Source organism: Rutidosis leptorrhynchoides, chromosome 8 (assembly GCF_046630445.1).
Source record: "Rutidosis leptorrhynchoides isolate AG116_Rl617_1_P2 chromosome 8, CSIRO_AGI_Rlap_v1, whole genome shotgun sequence".
In the NCBI taxonomy this organism is placed as follows: Eukaryota; Viridiplantae; Streptophyta; class Magnoliopsida; order Asterales; family Asteraceae; genus Rutidosis; species Rutidosis leptorrhynchoides.
Window position 1 is genome coordinate 57,178,503 of NC_092340.1, and position 27,247 is coordinate 57,205,749.

The following is a 27,247-nucleotide window of genomic DNA, read 5'->3' on the forward strand; positions in this document are numbered from 1 at the left end:
TATATATATATATATATATATATATATATATATATATATATATCACTACTACATTTTTAATTATGTTTTAATTATTAAGTTTAAGTTTGCTTTCATAATATCAAATCACATAATAGTTTATTAATCTATTTAATTTACGATATAATTATTTACATGTATAGTTATTTATATATATAAACATTTCTATTTACAATTAAAGGTTCGTGAATCGTCGGGAATAGTCACCGGGTAATTTAATAAATGAAAATAGTTCAAAATTGTTAAGACTTCAACATAACAGACTTTGCTTATCGTATCGAAATTATATAAAGATTAAGTTTAAATTTGGTCAAAAATTTCCGGGTCGTCACAAGTTACAGGAGCGGTGTTCATTGCTGGACAAGTTCGTTGTCCCCCTCCAAACGGCACCATCTCGTAATTATCGACATCATTATTCTCAAACCTTTCTGGATAGAATTCATCGGCTTTTTCCCCCAAGTGTTTGGATCTCTTCCCATTGACCATGCATTGACTAGAGCTGTAGTCCCGGGGGAAACATCGTAACCACCAACTTGAGTATGGCTTAAGCATTCGTGTGGGACCAACAATGGAGCAGGCGGATGTAATCGTAATGATTCTTTTACTACCATTTTCAAGTATGTCATTTTAGTGATTTCCAATTCTTTTACTTCTTTTATTGTTCCCACACAATTTCTTATTTCTTTTTGTACCTTTTGCATCACTCTAGGATTTCTAATAATTTCAGCCATTGTCCACTCCATTGCTGAAACAGTTGAATCAATTCCTCCTATAAATACGTCCTAAAAGCTTGTTTTGGTTAGTCACGTAAAATTAATATTTTATTCGTCCCAATGCACATGCAAATATAAACATTACATGTCAAAGTATGTGTAATCAAGAAATCATTACTCAATACACTGGGTAAATGCGGATGCGGTTTTTCCTATTCAGGCTAAAGGTAGTTTTAAATCAGATATGTTGGTCAACTAGGTTATTATGTGACCATTATGGTAAGAAAGTGAGCAGTAAAACTAGTAACTTTTTGTCAAATTGAACACATAATTAATCTTGGACAAATTATGAAAAATGTAAAACTAGGACTCGTGAAGCAAAATAGATGAGATTGTTTACTAAAAAGATGAGTTTGAATACCATTATAAGCGCTTTCATGTCTTCTATAGTCAAACGAATGTCGGAAGAACTCTCAATGGATGATAGCTCAATCATCTTATGCACAAAATCCTTCTCCATATCATGCATTTCAGAAATCTTTTGATTTTGATGATCGTCAACAATCATTGAAATGAAGGCGTCAAGATTATTGAAATTTCTTTCTAACCTATTGTTCCATCCACTAATTCGGTCGAAAATTTTACCTAACCATGGAAAATTATCACTAAACGATCCATTCAACATTAAAACTGTTTCTTCAAGAATTTCTTCCCATGACAAACCCACAAGCTTATAATTTTTACCAAATCCCACTTTACATACAATCTCTTTACTAATTCTAGCAACGGGATTATAGCCAAAATGCCCATTCCCGAACAGTTTCTTGCGCTGGAGCCCAAAAAAAAATAAAAAATTGCCAGGTTGCCCTCGCAAGATGCAATGAGACTTGCGTCTTGCCCTCGCAAGGTGCAAGCTTGCATCCTTACGTCTTGCGAGCTTGCGACCTTATCTGATCAGATGTTGGATTTTCAGATAAGATTTAGTAAGATTTCTTAGATTTTTGTCTGATAAGATTTTTATCCTATTTATAGTATGACCCTGGAACTTTGATTTCACAGTCTCATAACAATTCTAACTTTGTGCAATTCATTGATTAAAGGCACTTTAATGTACTAATTTAAGCATTTTCTTCACTAATTTTAGTATTTATTATTTGTGTTAATGATGATTATTTTTAAATATTTTGTTATTTACAGTTAATCTCAGTTAATATCCATGGACATAAGAGCTAGAGCTTCACACCGAGTTTCAAAAGGATAGTCAGAACAACAAGTTGCTGAAAGACGATGACTATTAGCCGAACGTCCCATTCTTACTGGTATTTACGTTGCTGCTCAAGGTAGTTTTTCTGCGTACTAGCGGGGAATAGATGCCAGAGCTTTTCTCTATCGAGTTAATGAGTACTATCCCAAACTTGTTAGGGAATTTTATGCAAACTATGTGTTTGATCCACGTAAATTGAAATGTGTTCACGTGAACATGTTTGGTTATTCCTACGATTGGACGTTGGAGGAGTTTGTTGAGAAACTGGTATTCCAGATGGAGATTTCAAGTTTTTCAGTCTTAACAAGGATGTGAAAAATGCCAGGTCAGCTACATGAAAATCATTCTCACCTTCTAGTTTTGTGTTGGGACTATGTAAACCTGGTTTTGACATGCCAAACAGTGGTCCTATCATTATCAAGGAAGAACATATTCAGGACCAGTATCTTTAGATGATGGCGATCATCAAGAAGAATGTCATGTTTCGAGATGATGCTGATGTGGAGCTATATGTAACTGAAGTTTTGATTTTGATGTGTTTGCTCGAACAAATCCTAATTAATCTGGCATATGTGGTTGCTAATTGGATGGCAGGATTGCCTGCAGATGGTGGGAGAGGATTGCCCTATGGCATGTTGTTGAACAACTTCTTTGCTGATGAAGATGAGTTGGTGTATCCTTCTGATCGAGAAGTGTTGAATGCTGAGATTATGTATGCCGCTCCAATTTAATAATTGGGTTGATCATGTAATAAACTAGGTCGTAGGGACTTTTGTACTACTTTGTTTATGTGTTTGGAGTATGTCATTCGGGTTAATGAAATGGTATTTTAATTTTAGCCTATCTGTTTTATTGCTCCTTTTAATCATACTATACACAAAGACGCAAATCGTACCTTGCGAATGGATGCAAGACGGAAAGTATTTAGTTCTTGCGACCTTGCGTCTTTGCGTCCTTACGCTTGGTAATATTAGGTTATAAACCTATTTTCAGCATTCACTTGACATACACACACACACACACACACACACATCCCCACACGCAGAGAAGCAAAATACGGCAAACCAATCCAAACGCAAATATGCAAAGCTCCATCACCTTCTCTCTCGTTCGAATAGTAGATCGTAACCACCATCACCACCTCCACTACCACCAGTTGATCGTCTTCACCACCACCACCACCTACCATCGTCTACGTCACCACTACTCCCACCTACTATTCGTCTGCTTCATTTCCCAAATAAGAAAGAAACCAAGATCGTAACCACCATCACCACCTCCACTACTACCAGTTCATCATCTTTACCACCACCACCATGTACCATCGTCTACGTCACCACTACATCTCCATCGTCTTCGTCTGCTTCATTTCCCAACTAAGAAAGAAATTAAGAAATCAACCTAATAACAATAGCAAATCCACAGGTTAGTTCTTCCTTCACTATATATGTTAGTTATATGGGAGTTGTATATATATTTCATATGTTCATATATAAATGTGAAAACATGCACACCAACTGTTCGATGAAATATCTCTATGATAATCATCAACATTTAACAGTATACTTGCTTTTTTTTTTTTTTTTAATAATGGGGTATAGCTTATCTCTTGTTTTGTATAATTATTTGGTGAAACAACTATTTGTTGCTCATCAAATTAACTTAACTGTCCAGGCGCAAGGATCATTTTGCGTCCTTGCGTTCCGGACACAATGTGGTCGCAATACCAAATTTGCGACCTTGCGTCCAAATGGTTTAACACGCAAGACCAATCTTGCACCTTTGCGTATCCTATGCTGATGTTGTTATTTTTAATTTTACAGGGATGTGTTAAAGGTAAACTGACGATGAAGAATAAATTAAGTATTATAGGTGATGTGAAGAAAGTTATGACTGAAAATCAAATAAATTTTTTTAAAGAAACGTGTTTTGGTGTATGGTTAGATCTTGAATACATGGGTAATGATCCCGAACTTGTACATGCAATGCTCGAACATAAAACTGTACGGCCGGAAAGAATTGATGATGCTAAGTACCCCGAGGAGCAAGATGACATATGGTTTAGATTTAAGCCTAATTTTGCTCTCAGATTTGGTTGACGTGAATTTTGTCTAGTAACGGGGTTTTTGTTTGGTACCCGTATGGATATGGCACATTACATCCCTAAATATTATGAAAAAGAGACCGCTCCAATTAGACGACGTTTATTTTCGTCCATTAAAGAGAGCATAGACATTTTGATTGGTGATATTGAAAAGAAGCTTCTAAAAAGTAGTCGGGTTGGTGATTTGAACGATGATGTGGTTCGACTAGCAATCATATTAGTTGTAGAGAGAGCTTTTATGGGTAAACAATCTGCCCATCTGGTGAACAAGAAGTATTTATATTTAGTTGAAGATTTTTCAAGTGTTAATAAGTACCCATGGGGGTCTCGTATATGGGAACCGACTTACGAAGCGGTTAGTGAAGGGTTTGGTGTTCGGGAAAGTCAATTAGAGAGCGGCAAGGCGTACACTTTGGCGGGATTTATGTGGGCATTTAAGGTAACGACTTGTTTGATTTCAAATACTATTATTATTTAAAGATAATATATATATTTGATATTGTTAAAACAAATGATTTGTAGATTTGGATCCTCGAGGCTTACCGTCGTACCATTAAATCCTTTGCTACAAAAACGGATAAGAATGGAGTACCGAGGGCTCTTTTTTGGAAGCGTACAACAGCGGAGACTTTTGGAATCTTTGATTACATTAAACTCTTAGATATTCAGGTTAGTTACATTTAATATTTGAAATTAAATTTGACTGTTGTAAACTGAGAGGCTATGGCAAGGTCGCAAGACCATTCCTGCGTCCTTGCGTCTCTCTTAAGCTTGGACGAAAGGTTGTACTTGCGGCTTTGCGTACTTGCTACATAGGAGACGCAAACCTAGATTTGCATTCTTGCGTCTCGTTGACCAGAATAGTCCCAAGTATTTTTTGTAATCTTGCGTATAAAGTCGTGTTTAATTATGCAGGATGATTGTCCCAAGAACAAGAAACCTCTACGTGGTCTCTTCCCCACTGATACAGAGAAGGAGTGTCAATGGTGGATTGATAGTGACGCGTTATTTCTTGGAATATTAGTTGAAGAGGAGATCCAGCAAGATGAAACCGAAGTAATTCCAGAAACTGTAGAGCAGACACAGACACAGACACCAATACATCAAAATACCGAGGTACAAGAATTACATTGTGTGGTAGCGTTGTTGACCGAGCGGGTGGACAAAAGTGAAAAAGAATTTAAAGAGCGGATGGAAAAAGTTGAAAATGAATTAATTGAATGTAAAAGGAAATTGTCGGAATATGAAGAAAACCCTTTTTCAGAGCAAGAGTATCCGGTATATTTTTATTTTGAATTTATTAATTATTTTTTGCATTTGAATATTTGTTCTAATCTGAATTTATATATTTTTTGTTTTTTATTTATTATTTGCTTAGGACGATACGTATTATGATAAATATTTCTCTGACAATGAGATTGTCAACCCTTCTCCGATGCAAATACGACGTGGAATAAGAGAAAGATGGCCCACGCGTGCATTAAGGTCCCCGTTTACTTCACCTGGATATAGAAATAGAAAACCAATTGAGAAGGTAAATTGTTGCATTATGTGATGACCCAGAAAATTTGGCATTAATAAATTAATTACAGGATAGAATGTGTCCGACACGATAAGCGAACCTATTATGTTGAGCCTTAAAAATTTTTGAACTAGTTTACACGTTCAAGTAACCTTTGATCACTCTCGACGATTCACGAACAATTATATGTTAATCGATATATATAAATATATATCATAAGATGTACAAATTAATATATTTCTTAACGAAAATATATGTATATTTTACAATGTTATAAAATATAATATTAACTTAAATCTAAAACGTCTTGATTTAAAAATACTATTAATTATATTGTAGTAAATAACAAGAAGACGATTTAAAGAAGTAAATGACCAAAATATTAAAATGTATAAGTTACATTTCAAATAAGATAATTTATTGGTAAATAAGTCTGATTATTGATAAAGGTACTTATCGCAAAACGTAAAGTACAAGTTTTCTAAGCGTACGAAAGGACGTTCGAAATCCGGAACCGAGACATAAACCGAGTATCAATGTACGAGTCAACGGACCTAAAATTGCAAGTCAACTATACACATGAATATAATATAATATATATATATAATTAATATAAATTGTATATATATATATATATATATATATATATATATATATATATATATATATATAAATATATATATATATATATAATATTATGTCGACAAACTTGCAAACAAAAATTTCTGAGCTGGAAATGCGCACCTTCGCAATCGCGGAGCTGTAAGGCATAAAAACTCCGCGATTGCGGAGCAGTCAAAATCAAAAATACCTATAAAAGCCAGCCTTGTTCTGCTGAATGATGTACACCAGATTGAATTAGAATTCAATCTCACTCTTTCTCTTTATATTTATATTTATATATATTATAATTTTAATTTTAATTTAAGTTTAATAATAATAAGGTATATATGAGGGTGTTTTTAATTCGGGTTTCAAACCGTTTTAAAATAAGGAAATATTGGGTATTGTTCGGGGTATTGTTCTTGAATCCAAGGCCAACCATACAGTCGTCTACCATCATTACGTCTACGCAATTTGCCTACAATATTGAATCTCAATATTGAACCGTGAGTTTATAGATCCCTTTTTAAATACTTTAAATATTTTTGGGCTGAGAATACATGCAATTTATTTTAAACGCAATGGATACAAGTACATACTTAATTCTACACTGAGTTAAACCGAAAATCCCTTAAATTTGGTAACTAGTAGATGCCAGTACATAGGAAATGGACTGGTGGACGCGAATAATTGTATATGGATCCATAGGGCTTGACATCCCCGTCTGAGCTAGAGCGCTAGCCTTTTAACGGACGTTTGTTATTTGAGTTTATGATACGTTGGTTTGCGTGTATTAAAACAAATAGGGTAATTATCATTATAGCGTTAAGTTTAGTTACCAGGGTGCTCTGTTACGTAGAATTTATTGATAAACTTTTGATGAAATCTTGTGGTCCATCTTTATATATTTATGACTCGAGCAAATTAAACCTATAACTCACCAACATTTGTGTTGACTTTTTAGCATGTTTTATTCTCATGTCTTAAGATTGCTTCCGCTGTGATGTGCTTGTTGCCTGCATGGAGTCTCTCATGCTTTTTATAAAATTTATTGCATTCGAAATAAAACTGCGTTGTGTAATAAATAATTTGACTATGATGTCAACCTGTATGATAAAAACTTATGTATTTTGGGGATTTGCTTATACATAAGCACTCGCCCACATGTTTATAACTTTCTATGTTTAGAAAGTCACTTATTTTAATGAATGCAATATTTTATCAAAACGTATCATATAGAGGTCAAAACCTCACTGTGGAATCAATGATTAACGTGCTATGTCAATAGCGATATTGATGGGTCGTTATTGTTGGTATCCGAGCTTGAGGTCATAGGGAACCAGAATTTACATTAATGTGTTTAACTGGTAATTATTAGGATGCATTAGTGAGTCTCGACTATGACCATATTTGTTTTTACCGATTTTTGCTTATCATCTTGTCAAAAACACTATAAATGATATATTTATATGCTAACGTAATTGTTGTTTCAATTATGTGATAGATGACTTCTTCTAATCCTATCATTTTGTACGACTCGGAATCGGACGCTGAATCTATTCTCTCCACAACTAAAAAGGACTCCTATTAAAGAAGAAATTGTGTTAGCCGGGGAATATCAACTCCAGGTAAACCCAGAAGAGGTCCCAGCTCCACACATCCTTGGTTTTTCGGAGACACAGTATCGTTTCGATGGAACTATGATCCCTGGAATAAATGAGGGCCGACCATTTTGAAACGAACATGGACACTGGGCCAGATATACCGCCGACGGGCGGGTTGTGCCGATTACGCCTGGCAGATATCAGTTCATGACCACCGGTACATATTCTCTTACACATGACTCAGACAGTTCATTAGGTGAGATCAGTGAGGAGGAGGAGGAAGAAAAGGAGATTACAGAAAAAGAAGTTAACAAAGAAAAGGAACCTGTAGTCACCAATCCAGAATTGCCAAATCCAAAAATTAATAAAGCAGTTGTTACTCCTAATATTGCTACCCCTAATCACCCTTCTCTTACCAACTCTATTGAGGTATCAAGTATCTCAGAACCCCGACAAAAATATAAACCTACCGCTCGAATAAGCGATATTCCATTACCTGATAACAAGAAGCGTCGCCGCTTTAAAAAAAAAAACCATTTCCTCTATGACATCACTTCACGCATTGTATAATATTAATTAGTGTGCCTTACTTTATTCTATGTATGTTTTATGTAAAATAAACTTATGTGAATAAGTGGTATTGTATCGTTGTACCATAATGCATTGGAGAATAAAGCGTGAAATGAAAATGCATTAGTTTTTCATAATAGAATATCATTTGAATGATAGTAATTAATTGTTGTATTAAGCTATTAAGTATGAACTTTAACGGGTAGGTAATACCCTAGAAATAATTATAAAACGCTAATAAGAAGAAAATGCTTTTATAATAATTGGTTCATATTATTAATATGCTACGATTAACTATTGACAACTCATTTTACCTATAATATTCTATATGATAAATTTATCTCTGTTGTGTTTATTGAAGAAACATGTCTCAAATGTCGGATGCTGAGTTTGAGGAACTAGTCGAGAAACGTGAGAATGAAAGAATTGATGCAGCCGAGGCAGCAAAAGCAGCAGCTGAAGCAGCAGCCGAAGCAACATCCGTAAACACAAACTCACGAAACGGATGATCATACAAAACTTTTCAAGGATACAAACCACAGATGTTTAGTGGGACCGAGGGACCAGTCGGTCTAACCCGATGGTTTGAAAAGATGGAGTCCGTTTTCAAAATCAGTAATTGTGCGGACGGAGACAAGTCAAAGTATGCTTCGTGCACGTTGCAAGACAGTGCACTTACTTGGTGGAACAATTATGCTAAAGCAGAAGGAGTAGATAAGGCATATGATATCTCTTGGGAAGAACTAAAAAAGATGCTAATCGAGGAATACTGTCCATGAAACGAGATCAGAAAAATGGAATCTGAGTTACGTAATCTGAAGGTTTTCGGTGCAAATCTCAAGAACTATGAAAAGAATTTCATGGAACTAGCCTTGTTGTGTCCCGAATTGGTGCAAAATGAGAAACGAAAGATAGAGATGTATATTGATGGTTTATCGATCAATATCAAAGGAAATGTTACATCGTCCAAACCAAATACGATGTAGGAAGCCATGAAAATGGCACACCAACTCATGGACCAGATCACGGAGAGTTCGATTAAGGCACCAATTACCGAAGTCAAGGCAACTGAAGGAAAGAGGAAATGGGAAGACTATAAGGGCAAAAGTACTCACCTGAAGAAGCGAGAAACTTTTAAAGGTAAACAAGATGGGGCAACTGCTAGTCCAAACTATAAGGGACCCCATCCATTCTGTAAAAGATGTTACACACATCATGCAGGTTATTGCCAAGTGGTCTGTGATAAGTGCAACAAGAAAGGACATGTGGTGAAAGATTGTTATGCCACCGTTTCTGAAGTAAAGACAAAACCGACCGATGTCAAGAAATGTTTTAGATTTCGGGAAGTCTGGTCACTTTATAAATCAATGCCCTGATAAGGAGAAGAACAAAGAACCCGCACGTGGGAGGGCATTTAATGTTAGTGCCAGTGAAGCACGTGAGGATCCTGATCTTGTTACGGGTACGTTTACCGTTAATAATCAACTAGCTTCTATTATATTTGATACGGGTGCTGATAGAAGTTATATGTGTAAAGACTTTAGTTCTAAACTAAAATGTGCATCATTGCCTCTAGACGATAAATATACTATTGAATTAGCTAATGGTAAACTGATAAAAGCTGATAAAATCTGCCATGGTTGCGAAATAAATCTCGCTGGTGAAACTTTCAAAATCGATTTGATACCCGTAGAATTAGGAAGTTTTGACGTAATCGTTGGCATGGACTGGATGTCCAAAACAAGAGCGGAAGTCGTTTGTGCTGAGAAAGCAATCCGCATCCCTCGAAAGGATGTAACGTCATTAATGATTTATGGGGAGAAGAGCAACTCGAAGATGAACCTTATCAGCTATATGAAGGCTCGGAAACTTATAAGAAAAGGTTGTTATGCTATTCTGGCACACGTGAAGAAGATCAATACCGAAGAAAGAAGCATTGATGACGTGCCGGTTGTAAGAGAATATCCCGAAGTATTTCCAGAAGAATTACCAGGGCTACCTCCACACAGATGTGTAGAATTCCAGATTGATCTCGTACTAGGAGCTGCACCTGTAGCCCGATCCCCATATAGACTTGCACCTTCAGAAATGCAAGAATTACAAAACCAGTTACAAGAATTATCGGACCGTAGATTTATTCGCCCCAGTTTTTCACCTTGGGGTACTCCTATTCTATTCGTCAAGAAGAAGGATGGATCTATGAGAATGTACATAGATTACCGAGAATTAAACAAATTAACGATCAAGAATCGGTACCCATTACTGAGGATTGATGATTTGTTTGATCAATTGCAAGGATCAAGTGTTTATTCTAAGATTGATCTACGCTCCGGATATCATCAGCTGAGAGTGAAGGAAGAAGATGTTCCTAAAACAGCGTTCAGAACCCGTTACGGTCACTATGAGTTTTTAGTCATGCCTTTTGGATTGACTAATGCTCCAGCAGTATTCATGGATATAATGAATCGCATCTGTAGACCGTATTTAGACAAATTTGTCATTGTTTTTATCGACGACATATTGATTTACTCGAAGAACAAGGAAGAACATGAGCAACACTTAAGACTGGTACTAGAGGTACTCAAGAAAGAAGAACTGTACGCAAAATTTTCGAAGTGTGATTTCTGGTTACAAGAAGTACAGTTTTTAGGCCATGTTATCAGTAAACATTGAATTAAAGTTGACCCAGCCAAGATCGAAGCCATTAGTAAATGGGAAACACCGAAGACTCCAACACAAATCCGCCAATTTTTAGGTCTTGCTGGTTACTACCGAAGATTCATTCAAGACTTCTCTAAAATCTCCAAACCCTTAACTGTATTGATTCAAAAGGGAAAGAAGTATGATTGGTCCACAGAACAGGAATCTTCATTCCAGTTAATAAAGAAGAAGTTAACGTCTGCACCCATTTTGTCATTACAGGAAGGAAATGATGATTTCATGATCTATTGTGACGTTTCACGCCAAGGTTTAGGATGTGTATTGATGCAACACACAAAAGTTATCGCATACGCTTCACGCCAACTAAAAATTCACGAAAGGAACTATACGACGCATGATTTGGAACTTGGAGCAGTAGTTTTTGCACTCAAAATATGGAGACACTATCTATATGGCACCAAGTGTACATTGTACACCGACCATAAGAGTCTTCAACATATTTTTGATCAAAAACAACTCAATATGAGGCAACGTCGCTGGGTAGAGTTGTTAAACGATTACGATTGTGAAATTCGTTACCACCCCGGAAAGGCTAATGTTGTAGTTGATGCCCTAAGTCGGAAAGAAAGAGTAAAACCTCTTAGGGTCCGAGCTTTGAACATTCCAATTTGTACTGATCTCACAAAGCAAATTTAAGCAGCACAGTTAGAAGTTTTAAAAGAAGAAAACATAAAAGGCGAAATGAGCAAAGGGTTAGAAAAACAGCTTGAAGTAAAAGCCGATGGAACCGTGTATTTTGCTGGTAGGATATGGGTACCAAAACATGGTAACCTAAGGCAACTAGTACTGGATGAAGCACACAAAACAAGGTACTCAATTTACCCAGAAAACGGGAAAATGTACCACGATCTCAATTAGTTCTATTGGTGGCCTAATATAAAGACAGAAATTGCTACTTATGTAAGCAAATGTTTGACGTGTGCAAAGGTCAAAGCTGAGCACCAAAAGCTGTCAGGATTACTTCAACAACCAGAAATTCCGCAGTGGAAATGGGAAAGAATAACCATGGATTTCATTACGAAATTGTCAAGGACTGCAAGTAGTCACGATGCTATTTGGGTGATAGTTGATTGTCTAACTAAATCAGCTCACTTTATACCAATAAAGGAGACAGACAGTATGGAGAGATTAGCACACTTATATTTGAAGGAAATAGTTTCCAGGCATGGTGTACCTATCTCCATCATATCTGACCGCGATACCTGATTCATATCACGTTTTTGGCAGTCATTACAAAAAGCATTGGGAACTCGATTAGATATGAGCACCGCTTATCACCCACAGACAGATGGTCAAAGTGAAAGAACTATACAAACATTAGAAGACATGTTACGGGCATGTGTAATTGACTTTGGAACCGGTTGGGATCGACACTTACCTTTGGTAGAATTTTCATACAATAACAGCTATCATGCGAGCATCAACGCAACGCCATTTGAAGCACTTTACGGTAGAAAGTGCAGATCTCCTATTTGTTGGAGTGAAGTAGGAGAAAGACAACTGATTGGACTAGAAATTATTCATGAAACCACCGAAAAGATCATTCAAATACAATAGCGATTGAAAACGGCCATGAGTCGCCAGAAGAGTTATGCTGATGTAAGAAGAAAACCACTAGAATTTCAAGTGAGCGATAAAGTCATGTTGAAAGTGTCACCCTGTAAAGGTGTTGTACGATTCAGTAAATGAGGAAAGCTAAGTCCTAGGTACGTAGGACCCTTTGAAATCACCGAAAGAAATAGAGCAGTTGCTTATCGATTAAAGCTACCGCAAGAACTTAGTAGTGTTCACGGCACATTTCATGTGTCAAATTTGAAGAAATGTTTAGCCGAAGAGGATGTCATAATTCCTCTTGAAGAAATACGAATCAATGATAAACTCCATTTTATCGAAGAACCTGTTGAAATCATGGACCGTGAGGTCAAACAATTAAAACAAAGCAAAATACCGATAGTTAGAGTTCGTTGGAACGCTAGACGAGGACCCGAGTTTACTTGGGAACGTAAAGATCAAATGAAGAAAAAGTTTCCACATTTGTTCACTGATATCGCTCATAAAACAGGTATTACTCAAAATTTCGGGACGAAATTTTCTTTAACGGTGGGGTACTGTGATGACCCAGAAAATTTCGCATTAATAAATTAATTACAGGATAGAATGTGTCCGACACGATAAGCGAACCTATTATGTTGCTTTTTGAACTAGTTTACACGTTCAAGTAACCTTTGATCACTCTCGACGATTCACGAATAATTATATATTAATCGATATTTATATATATATATATATATATATATATATATATATATATATATATATATATATATATATATATATATATATATATATATATATATATATATATATATATATATATATATATATATATATATATATATATATATATATATATATATATCATAAGATGTACAAATTAATATATTTCTAAACAAAAATATATGTATATTTTACAATGTTATAAAATATAATATTAACTTAAATATAAAACGTCTTGATTTAAAAATACTATTAATTATATTGTAGTAAATAACAAGAAGACGATTTAAAGAAGCAAATGACCAAAATATTAAAATGTATAAGTTACATTTCAAATAAGATAATTTATTGGCAAATAAGTCTAATTATTGATAAAGGTACTTATCGCGAAACGTAAAGTACAAGTTTTCTAAGCGTACGAAAGGACGTTCGATAATTCGGAACCGAGACATAAACCGAGTATCAACGTACGAGTCAACGGACCTAAAATTTCAAGTTAACTATACACATGAATATAATATAATATATATATATAATTAATATAAATTATATATATATATATATATATATATATATATATATATATATATATATATATATATATATATATATATATATATAATATTATGTCGACAAGCTTGCAAACAAAAATTTCTGAGCTGGAAATGCGCACCTTCGAAATCGCGGAGCTGTAAGGCATAAAAACTCCGCGATTGCGGATCAGTCAAAATCAAAAATACCTATAAAAGCCAACCTTGTTCTGCCGAATGATGTACACCGGATTGAATTAGAATTCAATCTCACTCTTTCTCTTTATATTTATATTTATATTATAATTTTAATTTAAGTTTAATAATAATAAGGTATATATGAGGGTGTTTTTAATTCGGGTTTCAAACCGTTTTAAAATAAAGAAATATTGGGTATTGTTTGGGGTATTGTTCTTAAATCCAAGACCAACCATATAGTCATCTACCATCATTACGTCTACGCAATTTGCCTACAATATTGAATCTCAATATTGAACCGTGAGTTTATAGATCCTTTTTTAAATACTTAAAATATTTTTGGGCTGAGAATACATGCAATTTATTTTAAACGCAATGGATACAAGTACATACTTAATTCTACACTGAGTTAAACCGAAAATCCCTTAACTTTGGTAACTAGTAGCTGCCAGTACATAGGATATAGACTGGTGGGCGCGAATAATTGTATATGGATCCATAGGGTTTGACATCCCCGTCCGAGCTAGAGCGCTAGCCTTTTAACGAACGTATGTTATTTGAGTTTATGACACGTTGGTTTGCGTGTATTAAAACGAATAGGGTAATTATCATTATATCATTAAGTTTAGTTACAGGGTGCTCTGTTACGTAAAATCTATTGATAAACTTTTGATGAAATCTTGTGGTCCATCTTTATATATTTATGACTCGAGCAAATTAAACCTATAACTCACCAACATTCGTGTTGACTTTTTAGCATGTTTTATTCTCAGGTCCTTAGATTGCTTCCGCTGTGATGTGCTTGTTGCCTGCATGGAGTCTCTCATGCTTTATATAAAGTTTATTGCATTCGAAATAAAACTGCATTGTGTAATAAATAATTTGACTATGATGTCAACCTGTATGATAAAAACTTATGTATTTTGGGGATTACATAAGCACTCGCCCACATGTTTATAACTTTCTATGTTTAGAAAGTCACTTATTTTAATGAATGCAATATTTTATCAAAACGTATCATATAGAGGTCAAAACCTCACTGTGGAATCAATGATTAACGTGCTGCGTCAATAGCGATTTTGACGGGTCGTTACACATTATAATATTATAATAGTGTTTTTTTTTTTTTAAAAATTCATAAATATTTGTTGTTCCTGATTCACTGATGTGGACGCAAGACACAACCTTGCGTCCTTGCGCTATGTGGACTCAAGGTTAGTCTTGCGTCCTTGAGCTATTTGGACGTAAGGTTAATCTTGCGTCCTTGCGTTTGTGTTTTTTCTTAACCAGATTTCCTGTTTTGCACAGTTGTCCAGACATGTCATTGAGAAAGTGGAAAACATGAATGTTGTCAACCTAGATACAGAAGAGCAATGTGTTGATGAGCAATTGGTTGATCAGAAAGCTGTTGATGGACAACCTAATGATAAGGTAGTTGATAATGTTGCACCTGGTGAAACAGAAGGACCAAAGAATGTAAGTTGTAATCCTGTGAAGGTGGGTTGTAAGAGAAAAAGGAAGGAAAAGGACTGGGCTAGTGAAGAAGAAATCTGGGCCATGATCGACAGACTTATAAATGATGAAGGTTGTCTTAAACCACCACCAAATGGAGCATGAAGAGATCAGAGAAAGCATGCACCCCCTGCAAAAGATCCCACGACAATTATACAGAGTAAGCAAGAGACCGTTGCATGTCCATCTTTCAAAGTGATCAGTTCATTTACCTTAGTACAGAGTTTTGGATTCGCTTGCTAGGGTTAGGAGAGGCTGGGTATTTGGAGAACTTGGTGAGTGATCTTCTTAATTTTGTGTTTATGTCATGAATTAATTTGTGTTAATATCTTAACCTGTCTTCTTAATTTTTAGCACATTGATGGCTGGGCTACATTTCTTTTTAGATATCGTCAGAGATTTCTCCCCAGAGCAAGCCAGATGTTTAACACTCCTGAGTTTTCACATGAGGTGGTTAAAGCAAGTTCTCGATGGACGATTATGCCATCGGGATTCCTGGCACAGCTTGCAAATTTTAAAGAATATTGGGGATTAAGTCAGAAGGAGAAGGAGGAGAAGTTGAAGCAAAAGGAGGAGAAGTTGAAGCAGGCCAAGGCCAAAGATCCTAATTTTTAAGAAAATGAAGGAATCACTGCCTTTAGGGAACCAAATTACACGTATATAATTGCTCTTGGGGATGGTAGTGATGAAATTATCCAGCTTGGTCTTCCTGTGATCAGGTACTTACATTCTTAAACTGTTTATAATTTCAATCTGGTGTTGTTTTTAATTAGAAATCAGAACATGTTTTTTGTAATCTGGAACAGGCGCAAGGTAAATATTGCGACCTTACGTCTGGTAAGGTGCTTGGACGCAAGGTAAGTCTTGCGTCCTTGCGTCTTCGTGGCTGTTGGACACAAGGTACATTTTGCGTCCCTGCGTATGGATGGTTTTGTGACTAAACGTTCTTTCTGTTTCAGATCTTGATCTCAGTACACTTTAGACACCGAGAACATTTCTTGCTGCTATCATTAAAGTTAGAAGAAATGAAAGTTTATGTGTACGACAGTTTACCCGGTCTTGCAAGTGAACAGCTACAACATGTTGTCACAATGTTGTGTGAAAACTTGCCCGTCTACTTGCACGCGAATGACTACTATAACAAGACGCCAAAATCACAGCTTGAAGATTACTACCAAAACAATGAGAGTATGAAGTTGATGATTGAAACTGGTCGTAATGTGCCAGTGCAGATAGGTGAAACCAGTGACTGTGGTGTTTGGGTGTGCATCCATATGGAGAGACTGGTGTTTGCATGGGAGGGGCGTGATGACATTGGAGATCCAAAAAAGGCTGTACAGGAATATAGGAACAGAATGGCAAGGACGTTCTTCCGTGCACATTTTGATACACTACCGCCACCACCAAAGGAAAAAGATGCGACAAAGGATGCTCCAAAGGCTGCATAGGTGAAATGTCATGTTCATATCGATTATAAACGTTTCATATTAATTGATCTCTTTGCGAGGTTTTGACCTCTATATGAGACGTTTTTCAAAGACTGCATTCGTTTTTAAAACAGACCCTAACCTTTATTTTATCGACAAGGTTAAAAGGACACCACCTAGATTATCAAGAAATGATAATCTAAAAATATCACACTTACACACTACCAATACATATTGGTTTACAAAATTAATATGTTACAACAAAGTAAATCTCGAATGCAGTTTTAAACAATATAATACAAGCATGCTGACACCAAATCTTGTTCATATTTTAGCATGCAATAGCGGAAGCTCTTAATAATCACCTGAGAATAAACATGCTTTAAACGTCAACAAAAATGTTGGTGAGTTATAGGTTTAACCTATATATTTATCAAATCATAATAATAGACCACAAGATTCCATATTTCAATATACATCCCATATATAGAGAAAACAAAATAATTCATATGGTGAACACCTGGTAACCGACATTAACAGGTTGCATATAAGAATATCCCCTATCCTTCCAGGACATCCATCGGACATGATAAAAATGAATTCGAAGTACTAAAGCATCCGGTACTTTGGATGGGGTTCGTTAGGCCCAATAGATCTATCTTTAGGATTCGCGTCAATTAGTAGATCGGTTTACTAATTCTTAGGCTACCAAGCAAAAAGGGGCATATTCTACTTCGATCATTCACCCATATAATGTAGTTTCATTTACTTGTGTCTATTTCGTAAAACATTTATAAAGCTGCATGTATTCTCATCCCAAAAATACTAGATTTTAAAAGTGGGACTATAACTCACTTTCACAGATTTTTACTTTGTCGGGAAGTAAGACTTGGCCACTAGTCGATTCACGAACCTATAACAAATATGTACATATATATCAAAGTATGTTCAAAATATATTTACAACACTTTTAATACGTTTTAATGTTTTAAGTTTATTAAGTCAGCTGTCCTCGTTAGTAACCTACAACTAGTTGTCCACAGTTAGATGTACAGAAATAAATCGATATATATTATCAGAATCAATCCACGACCCAGTGTATACACGTCTCAGGCTAGATCACAACTCAAAGTATATATATTTTTGGAATCAACCTCAACCCTGTATAGCTAACTCAAACATTACTGCATATAGAGTGTCTATGGTTGTTCCAAATAATATATATACATGGGTCGATATGATATGTCAAAACATTTGCATACGTGTCTATGGTATCCCAAGATTACATAATATATTAGAATACATGTATAATACAATATAAGTTAGCTAGGATATGATTAATATAGATTTGTTACCAATTTTCACGTAGCTACAACAAGCAAAATTATCCAATCTTGTTTTACCCATAACTTCTTCGTTTTAAATCCGTTTTGAGTGATTCAAGTTGCTATGGTTTCATATTGAACTTAAGTTTATGAATATAAACAGAAAAAGTATAAGTTTATAGTTGGAAATACAGGTTACAAGTCAATATTATAAGAGCTAGTCATTTCAGTCGAAAGAATGACGTCTTGATGACCATTTTGAAAAACATACTTCCACTTTGAGTTTAACCATGATTTTTGGATATAGTTTCATGTTCATAAGAAAAATCATTTTCCTAGAAGAACAACTTTTAAATCAAAGTTTATCCTAGTTTTTAATTAACTAACCCAAAACAGCCTGCGTTGTTACTACGACGGCGTATATCCGATTTTACGGTGTTTTTCTTGTTTTCAGGTTTTAAATCCTTAAGTTAGCATATCATATAGATATAGAACATGTGTCTAGTTGATTTTAAAAGTGAAGTTAGAAGGATTAACTTTTGTTTATGAACAAGTTTAGAATTAACTAAACTATGTTCTAGTGATTACAAGTTTAAACCTTCGAATAAGATAGTTTTATATATATGATTCGAATGATGTTATGAACATCATTACTACCTCAAGTTTTGTGGATAAATCTACTGGAAATGAGAAAAATAGATCTAGATTCAAAGGATCCTTGAATGGCTTGAAAGTTCTTGAAACAGAATCATGACACGAAAACAAGTTCAAGTAAGATTTCCACTCGAAATAAGATTGTTATAGTTATAGAAATTGAATCAAAGTTTGAATATGAGCATTACCTTGTATTAGAAAGATATCTTACTGTAAATAAGAAAGATTTCTTGAGATTGAATGATCATTCAAAGTGGATTTGCAAGATTGGAAGTAAGCTAGCAAACTTGGAAGTGTTGTTGGTGTTTTCTTGAGTAGTTGTTTTGTAACTTGATTTATGTATGGATTTATGAACTAGATTGAGCTAGATTTTGATGAAGATGATGAAGAACACTTAGAACAATGTAAGAACACTTGAGAGAGAGTAATTTGATTCAAGAAAAATTAAAAATGAAAGTGTTTGTGTACACCTACATTCACATGAATCTTGATCATTCATATAGGCTCCATTAGTTTGTTATTTTGTGAGATATTTCATGATAGATGTTAAATGATGGTTCCCACATGGTTAAGTGACTCACATGGGCTGCTAAGAGCTGATCATTGAAGTGTATATACCAATAGTAAATACATTTAGAAGATGTGTATTGTACGAGTACAAATACGAGTGCATACGAGTAGAATTGTTGATGAAAATGAATGAGGATGTAATTGTAAGCATTTTTGTTAAGTAGAAGTACTTTGATAAGTGTCTTGAAGTATTTCAAAAGTGTATGAATACATATTAAAACACTACATTTATATACATTTTAACTGAGTCGTTAAGTCATCGTTAGTCGTTACATGTAAGTGTTGTTTTGAAACCTTTAAGTTAACGATCTTGTTAAATGTTGTTAACCCATTGTTTATTATATCTAATGAGATGTTAAATTATTACATTATCATGATATTATGATGTATTAATATATCTTAATATAATATATATACATTTAAATGTCGTTACAACGATAATCGTTACATATATGTCTCGTTTCGAAATCCTTAAGTTAGTAGTCTTGTTTTTACATACGTAGTTCATTGTTAATACACCTAATGATATGTTTACTTATCATTTATCATGTTTAAATATAGTGTAACTATATCTTAATATGATTCATATGTATTTAGTAAGACGTTGTTATAATGATAATCGTTATATATATCGTTTTCGAGTTTCTTAATTCAATAGTATCATTTTTATGTATATAACTCATTGTTAAAATACCTAATGAGATACTTACCTATTGTAATATCATGTTAACTATATATAGTCTCATTTTTATGTATATAACTCATTGTTAAAATACCTAATGAGATACTTACCTATCGTAATATCATATTAACTATATATATATATATATATATATATATATATATCATATAGTTTTTACAAGTTTTAACGTTCGTGAATCGCCGGTCAACTTGGGTGGTCAATTGTCTATATGAAACCTATTTCAATTAATCAAGTCTTAACAAGTTTGATTGTTAAACATGTTGGAAACACTTAATCATGTAAATATCAATTTCATTTAATATATATAAACATGGAAAAGTTCGGGTCACTACAGTACCTACCCGTTAAGTAAATTTCGTCCCCTAAATTTTAAGCAGTTGGAGGTGTTGACGTATCTTCTGGAAATAAGTGTAGGTATTTCTTCTTCATCTGATCTTCTCGTTCCTAGGTGAACTTGGGTCCTCTACGAGCATTCCATCGAACCTTAACAATTGGTATCTTGTTTTGCTTAAGTATTTTAACCTCACGATCCATTATTTCGACGGGTTCTTCAATGAATTGAAGTTTTTCGTTGATTTGGATTTCGTCTAATGGAATAGTGAGATCTTCTTTAGCAAAACATTTCTTCAAATTCGAGATGTGGAAAGTGTTATGTACAGTCGCGAGTTGTTGAGGTAACTTAAGTCGGTAAGCTATTGGTCAGACACGATCAATAATCTTGAATGGTCCAATATACCTTGGATTTAATTTCCCTCGTTTACCAAATCGAACAACGCCTTTCCAAGGTGCAACTTTAAGCATGATCATCTCTCCAATTTCAAATTCTATATCTTTTCTTTTAATATCAGCATAGCTCTTTTGTCGACTTTAGGAGGTTTTCAACCATTGTTGAATTTGGATGATCTTCTCGGTAGTTTCTTGTATTATCTCCGGACCTGTAATCTGTCTATCCCCTACTTCACTCCAAAAAATCAAAGACCTGCACTTTCTACCATAAAGTGCTTCAAACGGCGCCATCTCAATGCTTGAATGGTAGCTGTTGTTGTAGGAAAACTCTGCTAACGGTAGGTGTCGATCTCAACTGTTTCTGAAATCAATAACACATGCTCGTAGCATGTCTTCAAGCGTTTGTATCATCCTTTCGCTCTGCCCATTAGTTTGTGGATGATAGGCAGTACTCATGTCTAGACGAGTTCCTAATGCTTGCTGTAATGTCTGCCAGAATCTTGAAATAAATCTGCCATCCCTATCAGAGATAATAGAGATTGGTATTCCATGTCTGGAGATGACTTCCTTCAAATACAGTAGTGCTAACTTCTCCATCTTGTCATCTTCTCTTATTGGCAGGAAGTGTGCTGATTTGGTGAGACGATCAACTATTACCCAAATAGTATCAAAACCACTTGCAGTCCTTGGCAATTTAGTGATGAAATCCATGGTAATGTTTTTCCATTTCCATTCCGGTATTTTGGGTTGTTGAAGTAGACCTGATGGTTTCTGATGGTCAGCTTTGACCTTAGAACATGTCAAACATTCTCCTACGTATTTAGCAACATCGGCTTTCATATCCGGCCACCAAAAATGTTTCTTGAGATCCTTGTACATCTTCCCCGCTCCAGGATGTATTGAGTATCAGGTTTTATGAGCTTCTCTAAGTACCATTTCTCTCATATCTCCAAATTTTGGTACCCAAATTCTTTCAGCCCTATATCGGGTTCCGTCATCCCGAATATTAAGATGCTTCTCCGATCCTTTGGGTATTTCATCCTTTAAATTTCCCTCTTTTAAAACTTCTTATTGCGCCTCCTTTATTTGAGTAGTAAGGTTAGTGTGAATCATTATATTCATAGCTTTCACTCGAATGGGTTCTCTGTCCTTTCTGCTCAAGGCGTCGGCTACCACATTTGCCTTCCCCGGGTGGTAACGAATCTCAAAATCGTAACAATTCAACAATTCAATCCACCTGGGCTGCCTCAAGTTCAGTTGTTTCTGATTAAATATGTGTTGAAGACTTTTTTGGTCGGTATATAAAATACTTTTGACCCCATATAAGTAGTGCCTCCAAGTCTTTAATGCAAAAACAACCTCGCCTAATTCCAAATCATGCGTCGTATAATTCTGCTCGTGAATCTTCAATTGTCTAGATGCATAAGCAATTACCTTCGTTCGTTGCATTAATACACAACCGAGACCTTGCTTTGAGGCGTCACAATATATCACAAAATCATCATTCCCTTCAGGTAACTTTTTCTTCAACAATTGAAACGCTTTCTCTTGTTCATCCTTCCATTCAAATTTCTTTCCTTTATGCATTAATGCAATCAAGGGTTTTGCTATTTTGGAAAAATCTTGGATGAATCTCCTGTAATAACCAGCCAGCCCTAAAAATTGGCGTATGTGTTTAGGAGTTTTCTGGGTTTCCTACTTTTCAACGGTTTCAATCTTTGCTGGATCCACCTGAATACCTTCTTTGTTCACTATGTGACCGAGGAATTGAACTTCTTCCAACCAAAATGCACACTTTGAAAACTTAGCGTACAATTTTTCTTTTCTCGGCAACTCTAGCACTTTTCTCAAATGTTTTTCGTGCTCTTGATCATTCTTCGAGTAAATAAGTATGTCATCGATGAAAACAATGACAAACTTGTCAAGATATGGCCCACACACTCGGTTCATGAGGTCTATGAACACAGCTGGTGTGTTAGTCAATCCAAACGGCATAACCATAAACTCGTAATGACCGTAATGCGTCCTAAAAGCAGTCTTCGGAATATCATCCTCCTTTACCCGCATTTGATGATATCCAGAATGTAAATCGATCTTCGAATAAACCGACGACCCTTGTAGTTGATCAAATAAGTCGTTGATTCTCGGTAATGGGTAACGGTTCTTGATGGTAAGTTTTTTCAACTCTCGGTAGTCGATACACAACCTAAATGTACCATCTTTCTTCTTGACAAACAGAACAGGAGCTCCCCATGGTGATGTACTTAGTCGAATGAAACCACGCTCTAAAAGTTCCTGTAACTGACTTTGTAATTCTTTCATTTCGCTGGGTGCGAGTCTGTATGGAGCATGAGCTATTGGTGCAGCTCCAGGTACAAGGTCTATTTGAAAATCAACTGATCGATGTGGGGGTAATCCCGGTAATTCTTTCGGAAATACATCGGGAAATTCTTTTGCGACGAGAACATCACTGATGTTCTTTTCTTCAGGTTTAACTTCCTCGATGTGTGCTAAAATGACGTAACAACCTTTTCTTATTAGTTTTTGCGCCTTCAAACTACTAATAAGATTTAACTTCGCGTTGTTCTTTTCTCCGTACACCATTAAAGGTTTTCCTTTTTCACGCATAATGCGAATCGCATTTTTGTAACAAACGACTTCTGCTCTCACCTTTTTCAACCAGTCCATGCCAACTATTACATCAAAACTCCCTAACTCGACTGGTATTAAATCAATCTTAAACGTTTCATCACCCAGTTTAATTTCTCTATCCGACATATATTATCTGCTGAAATTAATTTACCATTTGCTAATTCGAGTAAAAATTTATTATTCAAAGGCGTCAATGAGCAACTTAATTTAGCACAACAATCTCTACTCATATAGCTTCTATCCGCACCCGAATCAAGTAAAACATAAGAATATTTATCGTCAATAAGAAACGTACCCGTAACAAGCTCCAGGTCTTCATGTGCTTCTGCCGCACTAATATTGAAAACTCTTCCGCGGCCCTGCCCATTAGTATTCCCCTGATTCGGGCAATTTCTAATAATGTGGCCCGGTTTTTCACATTTATAATAAACAGCGTTGGTATTACTTGCTCCGACACTATTCGTTCCGGCATTACTTGTTCCGACACTATTTGTTCCTTTAGTTCTGTAAAACCTTGGTCCGTAGACCTCACACTTTGTCGCGCTATGACCGTTTCTTTTACACCTGTTGCAAAATGTCGTGCAAAACCCCGGGTGATTTTCTTCACATCTTTGACATGGCTGTTTTTAGTTTTTGTTGCCGTTGCTGTTATTGAGGTTGTTGTTGGGATTGTTATTGTTGCTGAAACGGTTGTTGTAGTTGTTGTTGTTGGGACGTTTGTTGTAGTTATTGTTAAGATTGCGGTTATTGTTGCGATTGTTGTTGCGATTGTTGTTGCGGTTGTTGGGATAGTTGTTGCGATTGTGGTTGTAATTGTTGTTGTTGTTGTACTGGTGACTCTTGTCACCATTTTCCTCCCACTTCCTCTTGAGTTGTTTCGTGTTGACTTCTTCGGTCGCCTGCTCTTTAATTCTTCCCTCAATCTGATTTATGAGTTTATGAGCCATTCGACTTGCCTTCTGTATGGAAGCAGGCTCATGTGAACTCACATCTTCTTGAATCCTTACTGGTAACCCTTTTACAAACGCGTTGATCTTCTCTTCTTTATCTTCGAACGCTCCCGGACATAACAGGCACAACTCTGTGAATCGTCGTTCATATGTGGTAATGGCGAACCCTTGTGTTCGTAACTCTCTAAGCTCTACCTTGAGCTTATTGACTTCGTTTCCAGGACGGTACTGCTCGTTCATCAGTTGCTTGAATGCCGACCACGGTAGTGCGTAAGTAACATTTTGTCCTACATGTTCAAGATAGGTGTTCCACCACGTTAACGCAGTACCTGTGAAGGTATGCGTAGCGTACTTAACTTTGACCTCTTCAGTACACTTACTTATGGCAAACACCGATTCGACCTTCTCGGTCCACCGTTTCAATCCAATTGGTCCTTCGGTTCCATCAAATTCCAAAGGTTTGCAGGCAGTGAATTCTTTGTAGGAGCATCCCACACGATTTCTTGCGCCGTTAGCTGCATTGCTAGATTCAGAGTTATTGTTGGTATGTAGCGCAGCCTATACTGCGGCTATGTTTGCAGCAAGAAAGGTACAAAATTCCTCTTCGCTCATATTCATGGTGTGTCGAGTAGTCGGTGCCATTTCCTTCAAAATAGCCAACTGAATCGAGTTAATCATATAGAATATTAAGAGTAGTCAATAGTATTTCGTAGCATAATATGAACTCATTTATAAAAGATTTTTCTTCATATTAGCGTTTTATAAGTTTTAATTCGGGTACTACCTACCTGTTAAGTTCATACTTAGTAGCTAATATACAATCAACTACTACAATTCCATATGAAAAACTGATTATAATAATATATCACATTCAAATATTCTTCAAACTTATAAATTTCGCTATATTACATATAACATGAAATATAGCACACAATAACTTGATATAATATAGTTTTGAAGATAAATCTAGTTAATACGCAAGTCGTTCAGCAAAGGTAATAAAGACACGTAATTCATAAGTCCAGAAACAAGTCATGCATTCTGGTTTTACTAAGACGACTTCCCATCCTTGGTCTTGTGGAAAGTAACCGTTATGACCATTGGCTAGGCAGCATGTTGTAATGTCGTCAAAAGGACGAGGGTTTCGTAATGTCCAACAACCCCTTGATAATCTAAAAACCTTGTTTCTCACCCCCAACTACTGAATCCGTCACTTGTGGAAAGGTTTTATTTAAAAGTTGTAATCCGATGTTCTTTTTCTCACTTTGGTAAGAAGCGAACATCACTAACCCGTAAGCATAACATGTTTCTTTATGTTGCATATTAAAAGCTCTTTCTAACTCACGAAATCCTATGTTGGGATATGTTGAGTCAAAATAGGTTCTTAACCCGTAGCGTAAAATTGCATTTGGGTTCCCCGCATTTAACGCTTTAAAGAAAACATGGCGTAACTTACAGTCTCCCCAATGTGATATACCCCACCTATCAAAGGAAAGCCTTTTATAAACTAAGGCATTTCTGGAAAGTCTTTCAAATGTTTGACAAGTTAATTTCTCCATAACTAACTGTGCTGATGAATTCTGACCGACTCTAGACAAGATTTCATTAATCATATCCTCTGGTAGGTCTTCAAAAATATTCGGTTGTCTACCTTTAACGTCCATTTTGTGATTTTATACTGTAAAATAGACAAGGATTAGATTCGTAAAAGATAATTAACAAACAATACAAGCAATTTTTACATAGAACATAAAAGTACAGCACACTATAATACATATAATACACAACATGATTACAACCCTCTAATCTGAATCACTGGTTTCTTCTTCTTCGGACTTGGTTTCGGTATCCTAATTTTCTAGGGATATATGGTGTTCTTCTAATACGAGCCGTCGTTTTCCACAATGGTTTAGAAAAACCTGGTGGTTTAGAGGTTCCCGGGTTATTGTTACAATTTAGGAAGTACGGATGTTGCTGATACATATAAAGTTCATAGGGGTTGGAATCAGGTTTCTCTATTTTTATACCTTTTCCCTTATTATTTTCTTTTGCTTTATTAAATTGGGTCGAGGTAATATCTACAACATCATCGGAATCCTCATCGGGATCCGATTCATCGAAAAATTGGTAATCTTCCCAATATTTTGCTTCCTTGGCGGAAACACCATTGACCATTTTTAACTTTGGTCCGTTGGTTGAGGATTTTCTTTTATTTATCTGTTTTTTTGTGATTCCTAATATTTCCTCCTCAAAAACCTCTTCTTCTTCCGGTTCCTCTTCTTCCGGTTCCTCTTCTTCCGGTTCCTCTTCTTCCGGTTCTTCCTCGGGAATTTGTAAATCTTCCCAAAATATATTCGACTCTTCATTATTTGTAAATCTTCCCACCTAGATTATCAAGAAATGATAATCTAAAAATATCACACTTACACACTACCAATACATATTGGTTTACAAAATTAATATGTTACAACAAAGTAAATCTAGAATGCAGTTTTAAACAATATAATACAAGCATGCTGACACCAAATCTTGTCCATATTTTAGCATGCAACAGCGGAAGCTCTTAATAATCACCTGAGAATAAACATGCTTTAAACGTCAACA

The 27,247-nt window shown here is 35.5% G+C and overlaps 1 pseudogene; it reads right to left on the reverse strand.

Annotated features, from left to right (window-relative positions):
* Positions 1-318: 318 nt before the first annotated feature.
* LOC139863428 (parthenolide synthase-like) overlaps positions 319-27,247 on the reverse strand; it is a 62,886-nt pseudogene continuing 35,957 nt past the window's right edge.